The 23,132-nt window shown below is 33.6% G+C and overlaps 1 protein-coding gene across 4 annotated transcripts in view; it reads right to left on the bottom strand.

Moving 5' to 3' along the window:
- LOC106509506 (uncharacterized) overlaps window positions 1-23,132 on the bottom strand; it is a 1,068,352-nt gene that overhangs the window by 496,823 nt on the left and 548,397 nt on the right. For 2 of the 4 annotated variants that reach the window (XR_014838412.1, XR_014838413.1), the window contains one exon: window positions 12,628-12,743. The gene's annotated coding sequence lies outside the window, so the exon portion shown is untranslated. Of the gene's footprint in view, window positions 1-8,570; window positions 8,717-9,128; window positions 9,211-12,612; window positions 12,744-23,132 lie in introns of those variants that run through there. The other 2 variants (XR_014838414.1, XM_085014117.1) reach the window with 2 other exon arrangements.

Below are 23,132 nucleotides of genomic sequence, written 5' to 3'. Positions count from 1 at the left end.
GAGAATGAATAAATAAGATGTGGTACATCCATATAACAATATTATTTGGCATTTAAAAAAAAAACAATCAAGCCATAATAAGACATGAATAGGAGTACCCATTGTGGCTCAGCAGCTTAGGAACCCAATTAGTATCCAGGAGGATGTGAGTTTGATCCTTGGTCTCGGTCAGTGGGTTAAGGATCCAGCGTTGCCTTGAGCTATGAGCTATGGTGTAAGTCACAGATGTGGCTCAGATCCCACATTGTTGTGAGGCAGTTGCAGTTCCGATTCAACCCCTAGACTGGGAACTTTCATATGCCACAAGAGTAATACTTAAAAAAAAAAGGCATGAATAAAACTTAAATACACATTAGTAAGTGAAAGAGATTAATCTGAAAAGACTACATACTATATAATTGCAACTATATGACATTCTGGCAAAGGCAAAATTATAGACATAATAAAAAGATCAAATTGTTGCCCAAAACTGGAGGGACAAGTAAATGTTTTAAAAACTGTATCCTGAACACTTTGGATATCACATTAAGACCAAAATACTATGAGACTAGAAATCAACTGTAAGAGAAATACAGCAAAAAAAAACACCAACTACTAAAAGCTAAACAATATGCTACTAAGCAACCAATGCATTACTGAAGAAATCAATATGAGAATCAAAAAATACCCAGAGACAAATGACAATAGAGATACAACAAACTGTCAGTTCTTACCGCACTTTCTTGATTACTGTAGCTTTATATTAAGTCCTGTCATCTGAAGTTTCAGACTTAAAAATTCATTCTTTTCCTCCAGTATTGAGTTGGATATATTCTGGTTCTCTGGCCTCTTCTTATAAATTTTACAATCAGTTGGTCTGTGAATAACTTGCTGGGATTTTGAACGGGATTGTATTGAAACTATGGACTTTGAATGGGATAGTATTGAAACTATAGATCAAGTTAAGAACTGACATCATGACAATATCAAGTCTTCCTATCCATGAACATGGAATATCTATTTATTTAGCTCTTCTTTGTTATCTTTCATCAGATTTTGGTAGTTTTCTTCATATAGATCTTGTACATACTTTTGTTAGACATATACCTAAATATTTCATTTTTGGACTGCTCATGTCAATAGTATTGGTTTTAAAATTCAAATTCTACTTATTTCTAACAGGTAGGAAAATAATTGACTTTATAAATTAAACTTGTATCCTGTAAGGTAGGATTATATATCCTATAATCACTCCTATTAGTTTCAGGAGTGTTTTGGCCAAATTTTTTTTGGGGGGGATTTTCTACATAGAAAATCATATCATCTATGAACAAAGAGAGTTTTATTTCTTCCTTCCCATAGCACTGTGCAGCTTGCAGTGCTATGTTGAAAAGGAGTAGTGATCTTATTGAGAAAGCTTCATATTTCTCACCACAGTACTAGCTGTAAGTTCCCCTCTATTCTGTTTACCAAGTGTTGTTTTGTTTTGAATCATAAATGGGTGATGTATTTTGTTAAATGTTTTTTTCCTGCATTTATTGATATGATGTGATTTTTCTTTTTTAGCCTGTTGATTTGAAAGATTACAATAACTGATTTTTGGATGGGGAAGTGGCCTTGTATATCTTGCCTGTTGTATATAATTATTTCTGTGCATTGCTGGATTTAATTTTCTTATACTTTGTTGGGAAATTTTGTATCTATGTTCATGAGACATATTGAGATATAGTTTTCTTATAATATCTTTATTTGGTTTTGGTATTTGGGTACTGCTAGCATCAATAAAATGTGTTATGGGAGTTCCCGTCATGGCTCAGTGGTTAACGAATCCAACTAGCAACCATGAGGACATGGGTTCAATCCCTGGCCTTGCTAAGTGGGGGTTAAAGATCCCGTGTTGCCATGAGGTGTGATGTAGGTCACAGACTCGGCTCGGATCCCATATTGCTGTGGCTGTGGCATAGGCTGGCAGCTATAGCTCTGATTCAATTCCTAGCCTGGGAACCTCCATATGCCACAGGTGGGGTCCTAAAAAGACAAAAGACAAAAAAAAAAATGTTTTATGAAGTACTCCCTCAATTTGTATCTTCTCAGAGATTGTGGAAAACTGGAATAATTTTTTCCTTAAATGGTATTAGAATTTACCAGTGAGTCCATTTGGTGCTTTCTTCTTGGAAGGTTATTTATTATTAATTCAATTTCTTTAATAGATACAGCCCTATTCAGATTGTACGTTTATACCTGTGTCTTTCAAGTAACTGGTCGGTTTCATCTAGGTTATCATATTTGTGGGCATAGACTTGCTCATGGTATTTATTATCATTTTAATGTCCATAGAATCTGTAATGATGTTCCCCCTTTCTGATATTAAAAATTTGTGTCCTCTTTTTTTTTTCTTATCCTGTTAGAGGCTTATAGATTTTACTGATCTTTCCAAAAAAATGAGCTTTTGTTTTTAAATTTTCTCTATTGATTTCCAGTTTTCAATGTCTTTGATTTCTGCTCTTTCTTTCTTTCTTTGCTTTTTTGGGGCCACACTTATGGCATATGCAAGATCCCAGGCTAGGGGTTGAATCAGTGCTGCAGCTGCAGGCCTACACCACAACCACAGCAACCAAGGATTCAAGCCACATCTGCAACCTATAACATAGCTCATGGCCATAACAGATCCTTAGCCCACTGAGTGAGGCCAGGGATCGAACCCACATCCTCATGGATACTAGTCAGGTTCGTAACCTGCTGAGCCACAATGGAAACTCCCTGCTTTAATTTTTATAATTTCTTTTCTTCTGCTTATTTTGTATTTAATTTGCTCTCTAAGTAGAATCTTAACACTATTGACTTTATATCCTTCTTCCTTTCTAATATACACATTCAACACCATTGAGCTCCTTCTGATTACTGCTTTGGTTGCATCCCATAAAATTTGATAAGTTATATATTCATTTTCATTTGGTTTAAATGTTTCAAAATTTCTCTAGAGATGTTTGTATATTTTGGAGATTAATCCCTTGTGAATCACTTTACTTACGAAGAGTTTCTCTCATTGTGTGCATTGTTTTTCCATTGTATTTATGGCTCCCTTTGCTGTGCAGAAGTTTTTACGTTTAATTATGTCTGATTGTTTTATTTTTGTTTTTATTTTCATTGCTCTAGGTGGAAGTTCAAACAAGATATTGTTGCGATTATATCAAAGGGTATTCTGCCTAAGTTTTCCTCCAGGAATTATTTTTAAATTATGTTTAAATCCCTAATCTATTTTGAATTTATTTTTATGTATGGTGCTAGAGAGTGTCATAATTTCATTCTCTTACATGAAGCTGTCCAGTTTTCCCAGCACCACTTACTGAGAAGAGATTGTCCTTTCTCCATTATATATTCTTTCCTCCTTTGTAGTAGATTAGTTGACTATGGGTGTGTGGGTTTACTTCTGGGCATTCTATCCTGTTCCACTGGTCTATATGTCTAATTTTATGCCAGTACTATGCTGTTTTAAAGACTGTTGCTTTGTGGTATAGTCTGAAGTCAGGGAGCCTGATTCATCCAGTTCAGTTTTTCTTTCTCAGGATTGCTTTGATAATTTGAGGTCTTTTGTGTTTCAACACAAATTTTGAATTTTTTTATCTTTTTCTAGAGTTACCCCTTGTATCAATTATTTTTGTTGAGTCCTGTGAAAAATGCCATTGGTAACTTAATAGGGATTATGTTAAATCTCTAGACTGCCTTGATCAGTACAGTCATTTTTTACAATATTGATTTTTCCAATCCAAGAGCAGAGTATATCTTTCCATCTGTTTGTCATCTTTAATTTCTTTCATCAGTGTCTTATAGTTTTCAGAGTACAGGTCTTTAGCCACTTTTGGTAGGTTTATTCCTCAGTATTTTACCCTTTTTGATGCAATGGTAAATAGAATTGTTACCATGTTACCCTAATTTTCTTTCTGATCTTTTGTTTTTAGCCTATAAAAATGCAGTGAATTTATCTGTTTTAATTTTGTATCCTGCAATATTACTGAATTCATTGATGAGTTCTACCAGTTTTCTGGTAGTATCTTTAGGATTTTCTAAGTATAAGATCCTATCATTTATAAATAGCAAGTGTTACTTCTTTTTCAATTTGGATTCCTTTTATTTGTTTTTCTTCTCTGATTGTTATGGCTAGGATTTCCAAAGCTTTGTTGAATAATAGTGGTTAAGAGTGGACATCCTTGTCTTGTTCCTGATCTTAGAGAAAATTCTTTCACCTTTTCACCATTGAGAATGATGTTAGTTGTGGGTTTTTAACATATGACTTCTACTGTATTGAGGTATGTTCCCTATATGCCCACTTTCTGGAGAGTTTTTATCATAAATGTGTAATTTTGTCAAAAGCTTTTTCAGCAACTATTGAGATGATCACGTAGTTTTTATTTTTTATTTTGTTGATGTGGTGTGGTGTATCACATTTGTTGATTTGTGGATAGCAAAGAATCCTTGCATCCTCTGGATAAATACAACTTGAACATGGTGTATGATCCTTTGACTATGTTATTGGATTCATTTTGCTAATATCTCATTGAGGATTTTTGTATCTATGTTCAGCAGTGTTATTGGCCTTTAATTGTCTTTTTTGTGGCATCTTTGTCTTGTTTTGGTATCAGGGTGGTGGTGACTGCATAAAATGAGCTTAGCAGTATTCTTTCCTCTGCAGTTTTTTGGAAGAGTTTAAGAAGATAGGTGTTAATTCTTCTCTGAATGTTTGATAGAATTTGCATATGAAGCCATCTGGTACTGAACTTTGGTTTGTTGGAAATTTTAAAATCAAAGTTTCAATTTCAGTATTTATGATTCGTCTATTTATATCTTCTATTTCTTCCTGGTTTCATTTTGGAAGGTTGTATCTTTATAAGATGGTATTCGTTATAAGAATCTGTCCATTTCAATTTTATTGGTATATATTTGCATATAGTAGTCTTTTATGATCTTTTGTATTTCTGTGGTCTCATTTTTAATTTCTCCTTTTTCATTTTATTGATTGGAGCCTTCTCCTTTTTTTTTTTTTCTTAAGGAGCCTGGCTAAAGGTTTATCAATTTTGTTCATCTTTTCAAAGAATCAGCTGTTATTTTCATTGATCTTTTCTATTATTTTTTCATGTCTATTTCATTTATTTCTGCTCTGTAAATTTCTTTTCCTCTGCTAACTTTGGGATTAGTTCTTCTTTCTCTAGCTGTCTTAGCTGTAACAAAGTTTGTTTATTTGAGATTTTTATTATTTCCTGGTATAAGATTGTATTGCTATAAACTTCCCTCTCATAACTGCTTTTGCTGCATCCCATAGGTTTTGGACTACTATGTTTTCAACTTGTCTCCACGTATTTTTTTATTTCCTCCTTGATTTTCCTCAGTGATCCACTGGTTGTTTAATATCATATTGTTTAGACTCCACATATTTGTTTTTGAACTTATAATTAACAGGTGTTCATATCCCTCACTATTATTTTGTTACTGTCAATTTCTCCTTTTTTGGCTGTTAGCATTTGCCTTACATATTGTGGTGCTCCTATGTTGGGTGAAAATAAATTTACAACTGTTTTATCTTCCTCTTGGATTAATGTTTTGATCATTATGTAGTCCCCTTTTCTGCCTTTTGTGACCTTTATTTTAAAGTCTATTTTTTCTGATATGAGTATTGCTACTCCAGCTTTTTTCTTTTTTTTTTTTTTGATTTCTCTTTGAATGTAATACCTTCTTCCATCTCCTCACTTTCAGTCTGAGGTGTCCTTAGGTCTGAAGTTGATCTTTGGTTTTTCATGTACATGTTTCGTTTCCATGAATGTGTTTATTATAGTTTTTTGGTTGCAATTCCCACTGAATTTTGATATAGCGATCTATGTATAACAAAATTGTTTTTGGTCACTGTTACCTTAATTTCAAATGCATTTTCATTTTCAATATTTTGCACTTATACTCTCCTCCTCTCACACTTGCTAGTTTTGATATCGTGTTTGTTAATGAGTGATTTCCTGCGTTTATTTTATATTTACCTTTACCATTGAGCTTTCCCATTTGTAATTTTCTTGTTTCTAGTTGTGGCCTTTTCTTTTCCACCTAGAGAAGTTTCTTTAGTAGTTGTAAAGCTGCTTTGGTGATACTGAATTCTTTTTGCTTTTGCTTGTACTTTTTTAAAAATAAACTTTATTGGAGCATAGTTGACTTACAAAGTCGTGTTAGTTTTAGGTGTACAGCAAAGTAAATAGGTAAGAAGAATGATCTATTTTAAATATATTATTTCAATATACATTCAACTGTAGAACGCTTTTACATTAAAAATGCATAATTTCATAGAATTTACCACTGTAATACACATACAAAATTAAACTAATTATTTAAAATACTGTTCATTCCCCACTTGCAACCCATGGTACTCTACTGGAAATGAAGCACCCTCTATGTGGATATTATTGTGCACTGACATAAGAAGCAGTAGTAAAATGGAAATTCTCTTTATGATATGAAAAGCATGCCTTGTTTCAAAATATTCTGAGAATTCTTTAATTTTGATAGAGACACAAGAGATACTTTCTTGAATGCAAGATTTTTCTGTAGTTTTATTGTCCTCCTCCCAAAAAGACTGAAGTAGAGAAATGCTTTGGATTAATCACAAAATTATGTAACTAATATAAACAACATGGCATGATATTTCTGTGTGCACACTTAAAGATGCTGGTGACAGAGAGTATGTGATTATGACAGAACATAAAGAGGAGATTAGAGTCATACTATATAAGAAATTTTCCACTGCATAAATGAGTTGCTTCCCCCTACCTCACCCTCATATTCCTTAAATGCCTTACTTCCCTTATACTTAACATGAACATAATAACTGACCTATGAAATTCCTCAGTAGTTTTGTGACAGCAGAGCACAGGCTTGTTAACAAACTTGTTGAAGCATCTCAAAAGAAATGTGGTATTAAGAAAATATTAAGAAGAAATATGCCTAGATCTGACAAAAGAGATGGAGTTATTCATGTGTTCAACACACAGAGTCTAACGAAGCCACCAGACATTTCAATGCCACCCTTCAGCATTTAAGGGAAGCCTTAGAGTCCTTACACAGGCACATTTTAAGCCGTTTATGTTTTAGGAAGTGCTGACTCCATAGCTCTCACTTAGAGAATTTTGTTTTGACATAATCAGTTCTGGTTGATGTGTCCTTAGATACCATGCCATGATCCAACTGTACACAATGCTATCTGTTCCAGCTGATTGGTCTTTGCCAACCTTTGTCACAAGCCTGAATGCTTGATTATGATCAAGAATGGGCTCAGTGTACTGAATGCTATTAGATTGAACCTCATAGTGCTGCTATTCTCATCCTTGGGAAAGAAAATATTCAGCCAATGCAGCTAAAACCTGGAAACCTGTCTTAATAATTCCATTTGTACAGATATAGCCAGACTGGGGACATGGATCATGAAAATACTACAAGTAAAAAATCAAATAAATAAATCTTTCATTTATGTTACACTTTGAATTTATAGAGGACTTTACAAATACATGGTATAAATCAAAGATGAAAAGCTAATGAAGTATTCTCATGGTGTAAGCTTAGCTTATTCTGTGCCCTTTATTTCCCCCCAGTTTCTGTTCATAACTATTTCTCTATTGTTTCATTAAATAAATCCTTTCCTCAAGCTCTATTTTGTGGCCAATTCCTCTTTCTGCTACTTTTAGGAAATATGGCAAATCAGTGTTAACTACAAGTTATGCAAGTTGCTACAAGGTGACCAGTCCAAACGATCAAGTTAAATGTCTAACTAAAACGCTGTAGATTATAAAACTTTATAAAGAAATTTCATCATGAATCTTCTACAATGAACTCATGAACCTAATGTCTACCTCAAAAATATCATGAAAATACAAATTCATCAACAGATTTATTAGGTCCCATGTAATACAGAATAAGAATATGGAAATGAATGCAATTATAGAACCTCCCATCCAGCAATGTACATGCTCTTATAGTGATTTCTGATATGACACCTCTTATATCCATGTAATCTTCTTTTTCTTTTCCAAAAAGATCTAATAGCTATAGAAAATAAAAGTTTATGGAAATCATACATGAATGTGTTCAAAGTCTGCATAGGTTAATTGAAATATCAAGAGAACCAAGATCTTTTATAGTGATACTATGTGATAGGAACCTTCAAAGTGCTTTATACATGTAACACAATTAATTACCACAGTGATTTTATGTGAGTACTACTGCTCTTCCATCTATCACAGATGAGGAAGAGAGGCATAGAAGGGTTAAATAAACTATCCATGGTTACATAGCTAATGCATTTTAAAGTCAGGATAGAAAACTCGACTTTTCAACTTTCGTACTCTTCACAGGGGTGCTATACCATCTCTTGACTTTTTTGCCCTTGACTCTATTTATAATTATCAGAATATTCAACTAACTCTTATCTATGGGAGTAAGTAATTAAGTAATGGGAACCAAGCTCTTACACATTGTGAGAAAATTATTTGACTATGGATATACATTTTGGAAGTAAACACAATGTGTTTTGGGAAAAAAATAGAAATTGTGGTTCTTTTTACCTCAGAGAGAAGAGAGAAAAAATGGAGATGCCATTTCAGAGACCGTTGAAAAATCACCCTGAGTATAGTCCATCTAACCGCACAATTCCCAAGAGCTTGTGAAATTCTGTTCTCTGGTACTGGGAGATGGAGACTGCAGCATTATTCTAAGGACCAGAATGACATGAGATAAAAATTCAACTAGTTATGTTAGATGTTTAAGGTGGTGGGTAACAGTAGATTTGATTCTTATTTTCTCATTTTCTTAAGCTCTTCCTTAAATTGTTACCCAAAGGATATTTCATTCAAGCCCAGAGATCCAGATTGCTATCTTATCCTGTCTGAAAACTGACTTTCACAAGTACAGTCATCAGTTCTGGGTTTAAAACACCAAGCTTCTAGGTCTAAATTATAAGAAGGGCTGATTCCATTTAAGACTGTAATTTTCTTTGAAATATTTCCTTTGGTAATTTAACATTTAAGTTTCTTGACCCTTCTCTCCTGCAGAGTCATGCAGGTATAATTTTATTAGCTGTTCCTCATCTCATATCCCATAAAACTTCTGGTCACTTCACTTGCCTTCTGTTGTCCCCCTTTAGATTTAGAAGAACATCCTTTCCTTATATAGACTCATTTCCACATAGAGTTTCATTACAACCTCCTGGAATGAGAAAATAGTCTTAACTGATGTATGTGCTCAGACTCTATATTTCTAAGCATTATCCAGATGGTATCAGTGATAACAGTTTCATAAACAGTAACTTTTAACAACCTGTTTGAAATATGTAAGCAATATCTTTTGATATGCAAAAATTACAAAAGATCTTTGCTAAACAAATATTCAATTATATCTAAATTTGATATATGTCTTTATATATAAAGCAAATGTATTTTCTGTGGAAAATTCAAGAATGTATATGAAAGATAAGTTATAAACAAACAAAAATATCACACACAAAAAATTTATGAGCCCTTTTTATTTAAACAGAAAGAAAGGAGAATGGAAGGAGAGAGGGATAAGAGTCTGAAGGAAGGAAGGAAAGGAGCTTATCTGTCAAAATATTATTGATAATGACTAGTCAACAATTAGATGCATGCCTCATTAATAGAAAGTTCCCACAATATGAGATACATATTATAAAGCTGTTGGAATAAAGTATAGAATACAAAGGTAGTTAGAATTTAATTTGCTTATGGATGTTTGATCATGTATTTAATCAATTATATTCTTAATTCTGGCCTAAGATATCATGAAAAGAAATATTTATCTCTCCTGCTTCATCTGAACTTATTACAAGTTTACAATAAATATTCATGTCACCTAAGAAAAGATATGAAAAAATACCCCCTCACATAAACACACCATCAAAATATAATAATGATTCAAGATATTTGGACAAATCTGGTTCATGCCATGTTGGAACCATAGCTGACTCTAAAAGCACTGCCATATTTTTGATGAATATTTTTTCTTTCATCCTTAAATCTTTTCAGGTTGCAAAGCATTTGGGAAAATATAAGCAATAAGTAACATGACTTAATTTGGAGAAAATTCCTTAATGTCAGTTTCTGTTCTCTATGGTATGAAGATAGGAACGGCTGATAAAAGAACTTTGCATATGTTCATACACACCTTACATAATTAACCATATTTGTATCTAATATACACATAAACACATTCATACACTTATGATGTTCAAAATGGTAATTAATGTGTTACTAAATGCTTGAAATGAAGTATCTTAATACCCTATCAAAACATATTACATGAAATAATAACCCACATGTTTTAATTCTTATTGAAAATGTACCAAAACTTTAAAAAGATACTCATACAAATAGACTTGTAGTAGCATTATTGAATTGAGGGATACTTTACTCTTGGCAAACACTTTCCACACCAGCTGCAGAATACACTATACTAATTATCTCTTTTCCACTCATATTCTCCCGCTGCATGCGCTAAAAAGATCTCAGAGATTCTAAATCCAAGAGCTTCTCCTACCTTTTCCAGTATGATACTCATTTGGTTTTGCCTTGGTAATGGTGTTAACTTTTTGAACATCAGCTAAATTCTAAATTGAGCTCCAGTGAGCAGTCCTCAGACAGGGAGTTTTATAATATGGAAACACATGGAAGAGTATCAGAGTATAAAATACAAGACTGAATTCCAATATATCGATATACTGATAATAAGTGGAAACTGTGATTGAGGGAAACCAGGGTTAAAAATAAAAACCAGGTTCCTATAAATATTAATCACTTTACTGTATATATGAGGAAGACAATAAAACCTAGGGACAAACTTTGCCCAAAGGAATAATTTTCTTTCCAACATATTTCTAAAGGAAGCATTAGAGGAAAAAAAAAAGAAAATCAAGATAAATGTATTTTTCCCTATTTATTAGGCTTCTTGAACCCTTTGGGGCTTCTTATTGTTTTGCAGATTTCTTAGCTGAGGATATATGAACCTTATGAATTTACTTCAACATAAAAGATCTGTAGATGCAACAATGCAAATTTTAAAACATTTGAGTTGAAATGCAATTTATAACAATACAATTTCAAAAAGAGAAAACCGGAATAAGAGAAAAACAACCACTTTTAAACACTACTTTTAAAATCTACTCTTGACTTTATATTTCAAATATCAATGGTATATACTATCCTGGTCTGAATCTGGAAGACCCCCATGAACAAAGAGTAAAGTTTGAACACTCTAATAAATCATATTAGCTTTGTCTTAAGCACTGCTCATTTTCTCTCCGTTGACCTTCTCACACTTCAAAGTCTCAATTGGATATTTATATCTCTGGCTCTTAAAGATTACGAAATTGAGGTCAGAAAGGTCATTTATTAATTTGTTTTTATGTAGTCATTGACCCCCAAAATCTGTATTATTTGAATATACAAAATATGTGGCTCTATGAGACTCCCAGTAACTTTTCACTGTCATGTCTCTATTCTTTAATAACTATTTTAATTACACCTAATTTATCATTTGAAAAGAGACATAAGTTTTGCACAATTATGTATAGCCACTAACAGCAATAGTTTAGAGGTACTAACTTTAATTAAAAATCTGTAATGACTTGATATTAGAAATTCTGAAGAAATTTTTTATTCCTTTTATTTATAATTTATATTATCTCATTTTAAATGTTTCAGCTATTTTATTTTCTAGAAAATGTTAAGGAATGGATAGTAGATGCATGAACATCTACCTTTGTAAGGAGTCTTGTCATGTTAAGCAACCAGTATTATAATATTTTATCTCTCATTGATACATGTTATTTGAATGAACTTAGCCACCTAAATTTTACGACTAGGTAGTCTAGAGAATGAGATAAACTTTTTAAAACAAAGACATACCTAGAAGAAAGTAACAACATTTCACCATCTGCTTATGCTTTGCTTCAAGGATTATGTAGTTAATAAGTAAGATGAACTAGAAAAATGACACTAGAACTGAATATAGATTCTAGAGAGATACTAATTCTCCAGGCACTTAAACCCAAGAGACTGGGTAATCCATTATTGAGGCTAAGAACATAATTTTGGGGGTCTTGCATTTGAGTTTGATTCTTAATTCTGCAACTTTCTGTTCAAATTGTTTACCTCTCTGAGACCAAACTGAAAAATGGAAATAATAACACTATTCTCTTTAAGGCTGTAGTGAATGTGGAATACAACAATGTCTGTATAAAACTCTTAACAGAGTGCCTAGCATAAAACAGGAACAATCATTAAGTTACTATCCTGAAAAAGTAATGTTTTGAAGGAAGGGTAAAGAGGATGCTACGTAGAGTCAGTATCTAGCTGCTCATCAACATAATAATTGGTCATCTCTCTCTTTAGATTTCTCATAATATATATATGCTTTGGCAGTAAATGCCATGGTTATGTTATGAAGGATTTGCAAAGCCCATTCAGTATCAACTGGAACAAATGCCTGGACCATTTAGTTATATCTGTACTGATCACAGAGGGAGCTAAGAAGTAACTGCTTTCTCATACATGAGCAACACATCCCCATCTAATTACTCCTTACATTTTCTTCCTAGTCTGGGTCTCCTACCTCAGTAGCATCTTCTGGCAGATTATCTCCTTCTCTCTTCTCATTTTTATCGTTGAAATACAAAGCCGGAAATAGGTCTGAAACTCAGCAGTTTTATCTCATTGCTCCTTGAAAATCTAAACAAAATAAAACAAAACTGTAGTATTAAAAAGAAAAAGAAACCTTTCTACATTGCTATTTGAGAGGATTTTTACTAGACAAAAGTATTTGTTCTTCTCATGAGACAAGTTTATTTTATACTTTTAACTATGGACATTTACTAAGAGCATACTGTAGTGGTGAAAAATATTGGCAGCAGGCCCTGATAACCACCAGTCTATTCTCTGTTTTTACAAGTTCAGTTTTTTCAGATTCCACATATAAATAATACTATACAGTATTTGTCTTTCTCTATCTGGCGTTTTTTACTTAGTATAATGCCTTATGGTATTACCTGTGTTGTCCCAACACCAAGATTTCATTCTTTTTGTTTTGGCTAAATAATATTCCCATTATATATATATTTATAAATATCAAATAAGATTATATATATACACACACACATTTACACATTTCCCATTATATATATATTTATAAATATCAAATAAGATTATATATATACACACACACACACATATCTTTATTTCTTCATGTGCTGATGGACATTTAAATGATTTCCATGTGGGTACAATGAATAATGAACACAAGGATACATATACCTCTTTGAAATAATGATTTTGTTACCTTCAGATATATATCCGGAAGTGGAATTGCTACATCACATGCAGTTATTTTAGTGTTTTTGAGGAAGCTCCATACTGTTTTCCATTATGGATGTACCAATATACTTTGCACACTGTCTAACTGTTCCTTTTCTCTACAGCTTTGCCAACTTCTCTTGTCTCCTCTCTTTTTTTTTCTTTTTAGGGCTGCACCTGCAGCATATGGAAGTTCCAAGGCTAGGGGACAAACTGGAGCTGCAGCTGCCAGCCTACACCACAGCCACAGTAACACCAGATCCCAGCCATGTCTGTGACATACACCACAGCTCATGGCAATGCCAGATCCTTAACCCACTGGGCAAGGCTAGGGATTGAACCTACATCATCATGGATACTAGTCGGGTTGGTTACCACTGAGCCACAATGGGAACTTCTCTTTTTTATATCAGCTGTCCTAACAGGTATGAGGTGATATTTCATTGTGGTTTTGATTTGCATTTCCCAATGACTAATGATGTTGAGTATCTTTTCATGTACCTGTTGGCTATTTGTACATCTTTATAAAAAAACGAACAAAAAACAGACCTTCATAAAACCGTATTTCTCAATAGAAAAAAATTTTTTCAATTTTTAAAAATGAGCAAAGGATCTCAATTGATTGGTACTATTTTAATCTGAAAACTGTAGCCTCTTGATGGTCAATGCCTAAGTATAAGCTCTCTCTTGAGAGTTCTTCTAATAACTACTTTCACACTGTGGCACTATTCTACCTGTTGAGCCTTTCTTCAGCTGTCCTTGCTAATGTCCCATACAACCTATTGCTCTTGAGGTCATGCCTTCCTGGATCAAGCTTGGCCACATTACATACACTCTCTTAATATAAGAGAAAACTCACACACTTTTCTACCAAATACTGGAAATAAGAGCCACAGTCTATGGATATCTTCCTCTTTATTCTGCTTCCCAACTAATATTAACTAGCCTTTAGCTATTTCTTTTCCAACAAGAGAAGGTATGATTTTCTATGCCTTCATGCTCTATGGTTGATTCCTTGAAGTCTTATATATGGTTTAAGTTTAAAAGGAGCATATTCTTATCCCAAGAGGAAAAGCATAGCACTCCAAAATTTTCCTCAAGAAAATCCTTATTCATCAGTACTCACCCATTAATTTACTAGCTTCCTCTTATATACAGGCTGAAGGTGATGATGGGTTAAACGTTGCAGAACCAATTTGGGCTACTTTCCAACAAGTTCTGCATAGATGGTCTAGCACCTCTGTAGAATGTGTGGGCACTTAACACCCATTGTGCTCTGCTTTTGAGCCTCAGCCAGACATCTAAAACAGCAGGAAAAGTCTCACCCTGCTAGTTATATAAAGGCTGCTGAACTGGGTAGACCTTTCCTATTAGGACCAAGACTATGACACCCTTAGAAGGAAATGGCAGGTGAATAGCCAGATGACCAAATTTGAACTAGGTGTTTATGCATTGCATTTACTCTTGATAGCTTGCTTTTAATCAAATCATAATAATTTATTATCTACACACATTTGGCAAGCACCAGGAGTAACTCTGAAATTTTAGTAAGTAGAAGAGATCATCTTTGCTCTTAGAGATTAGAGACATTTTGCTCTAATTCAGTTCTTCTAAAATTTATATATGCTGTTAAGAAAAGAATAAAAATACAGCCTTCAGTGTTTGAGAATACATTTTGCAGTAATGAGCACATGTAGCCTTCAATATTGGGTAGGATATGCATACCATGTGCGTACATGGAGACTTGACAAATAGTATCCAAAAGAAACATTTTAAAGGCATCCATTTTCAGATCTTCAGCTCTCTTATGCACATGTAACCAAAACTGATCTACTCAAGAAGGAACATGCAGTTGAATTTTGCTCCCTTTCCCAACTTCTCTTCAAAACCTCTATTCTTCATCTTAGCTCTTTTTTCTTACCTCCTGTGTTTTGCCACTTTCCGTTTTTGCAGGATGTAAGAATTACAAAATGGTAAAACATAGCAATGCTTTTAAAATTCTTGCCATTGCTTTTGAAGAAGTGAATGATTCTGAGAACTGACAACAAATAATAAATATTTAGCTGCTCAGTGAATTCCAACCACATGCATTCAACAAAAATTAAAGGAGCATATATTGGAGTTCCCGTCATGGAGCAGGGGTTAACAAATCTGACTAGGAACGATGAGGTTGCGGGTTCGATCCCTGGCCTTGCTCAGTGGGTTAAGGATCCGGCATTGCCGTGAGCTGTGGTATAGGTTGCAGACGTGGCTTGGATCCTGTGTTGCTGCGGCTCTGGTGTAGGCTGGCAGCTACAGCTCCGATTAGACCCCTAGCCTGGGAACCTCCATGTGCTGTGGGAGCAGCCCTAGAAATACCAAGAAGACAAAAAAAAAAAAAAAAAAAAAAAAAAGGGAGCATATATTGAGATACCATCTGATAAGTTAGTTTTTGATGATAGGTCACTAGGTGATATAAGTATATGATTAAAAAGGTTTAAAGAATTTTAAAATATTGCTGTAACTCTAGTTTTTACCTATCTCTGTGAATAAGATTTGTCAGAGTTTATACCTATAGAAAGATAGAATATAATTATTGCTGAATACTATCATTCTAGTAAGTAATAAAATATTTCTCAGAAACATGATGTAATTATAAAAATTCAATTCAATGCACTGGTATATGTTTTTCATAAATTTTTCCTTTAAATTTTATATATTAAAATAATATTTGTATTATACACACATCTATATTTATTATATGTATTTTAAAAATGTTATATAATGTACTATATATGCACAGGATCTAAATGTTGTATTTATAAAATTAATGGCAGAAATCTCTATGAAAGTAATAAAATGTTCATAAGTAGGAAATTAGTTAAATAAGCTATCCCTGGGAGTACTATGCAGCTACAAAAAAAATTAAAATGCTGCCTATCTAATGATTAATGGGAGGGATTTCCAGGACATATTGCTCTGTCAGGCTAAATAATACACTCTTACCATAGATATCCACATCCTAATCCTTAGAACCTGTGGGTGTTAGCTTACATGTTGAAAGATATTTTACAAAATGTAATTAAATTAAATAATTTGATATGGGGAAATTATCCTATATTATCCCTAAATGTAATCTCAAGTATCTTTGTAAGAGGCAGCCATAGGGACATCTGATGACAGAAGAAGGCAGTATGAAGATGCAATCAGCTATTGGAGTGGTTTGGCTACAATCCAAGAAATTCCAGCACAGTCTAGAGGCAAGAAATAGATTCTTCCTTGGAGCAAGAAAGAAATTAGTTCTGCAAACATCTTGATTTTAAACCTATAACCTGATTTTAGACTTCTGTCCTCCGGAAGTGAAAGGTAATACACTTGAGTTTTTCAGCCACTAGATATATGATAATGTTTACAATAATGGAAAATGATACCATTACTAAAAGAAAAAAATCAGTATATTTTATATAAAGATATTTATGTTTACTTGTATATGCCCTAAAACATGGGAGTTATACTAGGAATCTAACAAAAGTGGTTAACTATAGGAGACTGGTGTACAAACAAGACTTCCCAGTGTTTATTATGATTTTGAAACAAGGGAAGGTACAACATATTCTAAACAAAACAAACAATAAATAAATACATAAAATTTAAAGAGGAAAAATACAGGCAGTTGAAAAATCTGGTTTTTAAAAGAACCAATACTGTTTTTCCTTATAAACTCATAAATAAATAAAAGAATGAAGGAACAATAGCCTTATTTTTAAAAGTTAGTATGGATAATGCACTGGAGATTGAAGCCTTTCTATCAATCTAGACTTGCTAGAAATACCTTTAGTATCAGTTTTAAGTTAGGGAGGTGAATATTTTTTTTAATTATGAGAACAGGAAAGAGAAAGAATTTGAAAGTCACTATTATATAGCAAGCACTAACTTCCAGTAAAATTTTACACATTATCTTAGAAATCTATGTAAAATTTTTATCTTAATTATAATGAGCCAAAAAATTATATTTTAAATCATGATCCATAGGATAAACTGCCTTGTTGTCTTATGGGTGAGAAGCTACTGCACTGTCTCTCCAGAAGTGGAAATCTAGGCTGAACTAAACTTCTCATACAGTTAGGTTCCTTGTTTTTCCTGCCTGCATATCACATAAATGTATGAGTAGCAATGGTGATTTTGTTTGTATTGTTTATTTGACCTAACTGTTCTTTATGCTCAGCTAGGTTATCATAAATAAGAAATGTCCAGAATTCTGTCAAGTATTTGAGATTATTCCAACTACAGTTGGAGAAATTTTCCATGAGTTCATCTTGTATCTTATGGCAGACTGAAAAGTCTTCTCTTTCGCTGGCTGTGAGGATTAATAATTTAATGCATGTAGAGCACATCTCAAACCCAATCAACTTTCCTCACAACATCTCCATTTCCTGCCTTTTGCTCAAACTTTTATTATATACTGCTGTTCAACCAAAAGTTTTTGTGACTGCAAATCTGATGCCCTCTCTATGTTGACTTTTAATAAAACCTTACATTTAGACTTTAAGCTTCAGTTGCTGTATTAACTGAATACAGCTATTCCTACAATAATGCTACCTAACAAGCCACTCATTAACGTAGTGGCAAAAAGTGTTAACTCCCTTGTCTGTGGGAGTCCTTGGATGCTTCTGCTTCTGGCTATAGGTATAGAGATCAACTAGGGCAATTTGTACCTCATATATCTTATTCTGCACCCCAGGTTAGAGGGAATGAGGACTTTAAACTCATAGGAATTTTAAGATTTAGAAAATGTAACCTTCCTGCCATATATGCAGTACTTCTCTTCTGACACTCAAAGGTGAGCAAAACAATTTTTCCTCAACAGTGAACATTAGTTTCAGTAGCAGAAGTTTCCCGGATGACTTGGATCTAGAGATTTCAAGAATGATATACATCATTTTAATAGTCCATAAAATGTTCCTCTTTATGTAGATTACTTAATAACTGCATCTTGGTGTATTATATAGGACTGCTTAACAATTTGTTTTATTTTTTTTTATTTTTTATTGTTATTTCCCCCAACACACTTTTTTTTTCCACTGCACACCATGGGTTCCCAGTTACACATACATGTATACATAATTTTTTCTCCCATTGTCATGCTCTGTTGTAAGTATCTAGACATAGTTCTCAATGCTACACAGCAGGATCTCATTGCTAATTCATTCCAAGAGCAATAGTTTGCATATGTTAACCTCAAGCTCCCAATCCCTCCCACTCTCTCCCCCTATCCCCGGGGCAACCACAAGTCTATTCTCTAAGTCCATGATTTTCTTTTCTGTGGAAAGGCTCATTTGTGCTGTACATTAGATACCAGATATGAGTGATATCATGTGGTATTTGTCTTTCTCTTTCTGACTTATTTCACTCAGGATGAGAGTCTATAGTTCCATCCATGTTGCTGCGAATGCATTATTTCATTTTTTTTTATGGTCGAGTAGTATTCCATTGTGTATATATACCACATCTTCCTAATCCAATCGTCTGTTAATGGGCATTTGGGTTGTTTCCATGTCTTGGCTATTGTGAATAGAGCGACAATGAACATGCAGGTTCACGTGTCTTTTTCAAGGAAAGTTTTGTCTGGATACATGCCCAAGAGTGGGATTGCTGGGTCATATGGGAGTTCTATGTATAGATTTCTAAGGTACCTCCATACTGTTCTCCATAGTGGTTGTACCAGCTTACATTCCCACCAACAGTGCAGGAGGGTTCCCTTTTCTCCACATCCCCTCCAGCATTTGTGATTTGTGGACTCATTAATGATGGCCATTCTGTGTGGTATCTCATGCTAGTTTTGATTTGCATTTCTCTAATAATCAGGGATTTTGAGCATTTTTTCATGTGCTTGTTGGCCATATATATATCTTCCTTGGAGAAACTGGTTAACAATTTAAATTCCTAATTGCATTCCTGATGTATATAGAGGACTAATTAACTATTTAAATAAGATGGAATTAAATGCATTAATTAAAAGAAAATAAGTATAGAATGGCTACAGAGAAAGATGAAGACATGAGAATGTGGCATCCTTGAGGCAAGAGAAGGGCTCCGGTTGAAGGAGTGTGTGACTGACAATGACAACGTCTCAGAGAACTGAAGGAATATGAGACAGACAGTAACTCTGGTGGCTGTGAAATGCCTAATTGTAGAGGAACTTATTTGATGAAGAGCAATCAGATTATTCATATGTGGAATGAATAAATTTATTTTATTTTCCCTCATTGGATTAGGAATGGCTGTTATTCACTTTTTAATACCTATAGGTCTGATACACTGAATACCTTAATTGGGCAATGTAAACTGCACTGCCACCTGCTATGAATCCCTGGTTAAATTATTTGAACTCTAATTCTCATTTTCATTCAGAAAGACAGGACAACATAGTACATTGTGGACCCATTCAATACCAATAGCATGCGCTCTTGAAGTCACACAGATTTGTATTTAATTTTATCTCCATTACTTACTAGTTATATAAACTGGCATAAAGCTCTCTGAATCACAGTTTTACAAACCATATATGGGAATAACCATGACTCCTTACCAGGTCTGTTATGAGACTAAAATAGATATTACAGCAAACATAGCACATAGTCAGGAATTATACTTTATACCTTATCTGTAATTAAACTAGATCATAATACTGGATGTGCATATTAGGACTGAGATAAAAGGACATAACACATTATTTAACATGTCATTGATACTCAAAAATGTAGCCTTTATTCAATATATAACAGAGATACTGACTCTCCATTAAATTCATATATTGTAGGTATAAGAATTTCCAGAATGATAAGGTACAATCTCCTTCCTTCAGTCCAGACGTGCAAATTTTACCATCCCCATTTTTCAGTTATAAAATGTCTGCATTTAATAAACGAAAAAATATAGTTCATGTTGTCTAATGAACACAAACATATTAATGGAGACAACAGGATATATATGAAATTAGAACTATCTGGTCAGTGTTTTTAGACTTCTCAAATCAATTCACTACATCAGCTTTAGAGAAATATATTTAAAACACAATTATAACCTCATGATATCCCTGCTGAAAACATTTCAACAGTTCCCTTATATCACCCTATGAATCCCAAACTGCTTAACCTGGTGTACACACTGTTATTGCTTTCTATCACTCTTTAATCTTTCTCCTTTTTCTCCCCAAAAGTCTGCCTCAGACATTTCGATCTGGTTATTGTTCATTGCTTGTTTTCCCCTATATACGTGGCTCTTTCTTTCACTCACGCATTTGGTTAAGCTATCCTCTTTGTTTGGATTACCCCATCTGCACCTTATCTTCATGTTCTTTTCATTCATCTCATTCTTACTCAAGACTTAAAACTTAGCCCAGATGTTCTCTGAGATGTTTCAACCACCTGTCCTCATACCTTCTTCACTCCATCTCTCTCTAAAATATAACCACTAGGGTTGCTGTGCTTATTTACCTTTAAGTACCCAGTCTAATAGTGCATAGGAAAGGGGCTCAACAAATCCATGTTGAATTGATATATAAATAAAACAAACAAAGCCCAGAGAGTTGATGTGATCTGCCTAGACACATAATTAAATGTTTCCCTTGGAAATAAATTCTTGTATGTTACTTTTTTTTTAGAGGCTATAGAAAATAATAGTAATATAATATAAAACAAGATAATATATAAATATAATTAGTTATAAATGACATAACTAATACTACTTTTCCTCATATAATTGTTTTAATGTAAAAATAAAGAGAAAAGTCATTGACCCTTTAAGAGGAAGGATCTTCTTGAAAAGAACTGAGGATAAAAACACACATGTGGATAATTTATTGATAGGAAAATCTACTGGAAAGTAACAGATACATAATTACCAAAGAACTGTTTTCCTAGTAAAAAAGAAAAATTCATAGCACACGAGGAAAGATAAGTAACTTGACATTTCTATTTTTTTTTTAATTTAATGTTCTTGTTTGTCATGGAAAAGATGTAGGAAACTCAAGCTGAATAGTGCAGGAAAATAAATTAAATGAACACTGGCATATTTAGAAGCCAAATGGAAAGAAAGCAGCTTTTGCTTGTGCGAGGAATGAGATTAGCAGGAAACATTACAGACAAGATTTTCTGAGAGAGGTTTAAAGTTAGCAGCAAAGCAATTAATAGCTGTGATCATTTTAAAATAGCCTAAAGAAAACACACCAGGCTGAAGCATGCATTTTATCAGTCATTTTATCTCTGAGTATAAGGACACATAAGTCAGAGTGGCAAACAAATAGTTAATAAATTAAATAGTAAGTCATAATAGTTGAAATTTCACATTAGAAGCCTACTTCTTGTGTAACTCATGCTTATTGAACTCAAACTGGGCTCTTAAGGAATCTAATGCTAAATTTATACATAGCATATTTGGATTGACACCAATGTTAATTCAAAATGTTACGGAAGAAGTATCACTAGGCTTGGGCTTAAAGAATCACATCCACCTGTACCAATTAGCAGACTTGTGACTTTTTAGAGTGAAGGAAACACTCATTTCCCTCATCTACATTAGGGGGAAATGATTTGAAAATCTTAGGAGCTCTTATGGTGCTTCTTAGAATTTAGAGCTGGTGAGTATCATAAAATAAAATCTGTTCACATCATAACAGATGGTATTGATGGTGCTGTTTTTTGTTTGTTTTAGGGTTCTATTTGCCCAAGATTTTTATTCACTTACTTGCTATGATTTTAAACTATATTTGCCCTCAAAAAAAAAAAAATCAAAGAGAGTACAGGCCCACTGCTTGTGTCAATTATGAAATGCTGATGTGTGACAAAAAGGGAACAGGATTCCTCAGGTCCTATTTTTCTGCTGTTATTTCTGTTAAAAATAAATTTAATATGAATTTAAGAGTGAAATGAAAACAACAGAGAGAAAGTCCAGTCCAAGATGGATGAGGAAATTCATAACTAACTAATTCCTCTAAGGCTGTCTCTGGAAGTTGATAAGTTGATAAATTACGCCCATTAGATGATAATGGTGCCAAGGCATAAATGATAGCACAGCAACTTACTACTATAGTTTTCATTTTGGGGATGATGATGATTACTATTTGAAATCAAGGGAAGTGGGAAAGTGTCAAAAACTGGAGTTAAAAAGAGAAAACAGTTAACATTATGTTTTAAACTGTAAATAAAAGGACAATGAAAGGAAGAGAGAGCAGGCTGGTTGTCTTCAAATGTCTCATTTATTTTTAATATTATTTATTTATTTATTTATTTTATTGTTGCTTTTTAGGGCCACACCTGCAGCATATAGAGGTTCCCAGGCTAGGGGTCAAATTGGAGCTGTAGCTGCCAGCCACAGCTGCAGCAACTTGGGATTCGAGCCACGTCTGTGACCTACACCATAGTTCATGGCAGCACCAGATCCTTAACCCACTGGGCAAGGCCAGGGATCAAACCTGCAAACTCATTGTTCCTAGTCAGATTCATTTCCACTGCACCATAACAGGAACTGCCAAATATCTCATTTAGGTAAGTCATAAAGTATGTGGCCTCAAAGGACAAAACTGATACCAAGGAATTCAAATTTTAAGAGAAGGAGAATTTCTGAATAAGTTGAAGATTTTCAAAATTGAGATGGGTCTGATTCAGCAAATGGTTTGTTCTCTGCATTGATGGTTTTCTATTGCAAATTTTATAACTGCCTGAGAGTAACATGATAGATGCACCTGAACAATTATAGATTTGTTGAATTAAAATTTTTGTTACCTCCTAC

Source organism: Sus scrofa, chromosome 2 (genome assembly GCF_054392235.1).
Source record: "Sus scrofa isolate SSC_HxYL_T2T_F1_AM1 chromosome 2, Sscrofa_HxYL_maternal_Yorkshire_Landrace_v2.0, whole genome shotgun sequence".
Lineage (NCBI taxonomy): Eukaryota > Metazoa > Chordata > Mammalia > Artiodactyla > Suidae > Sus > Sus scrofa.
The sequence above is the reverse complement of the archived record's forward strand: the minus strand, read 5'-3'. Positions and strand labels throughout refer to the sequence as shown.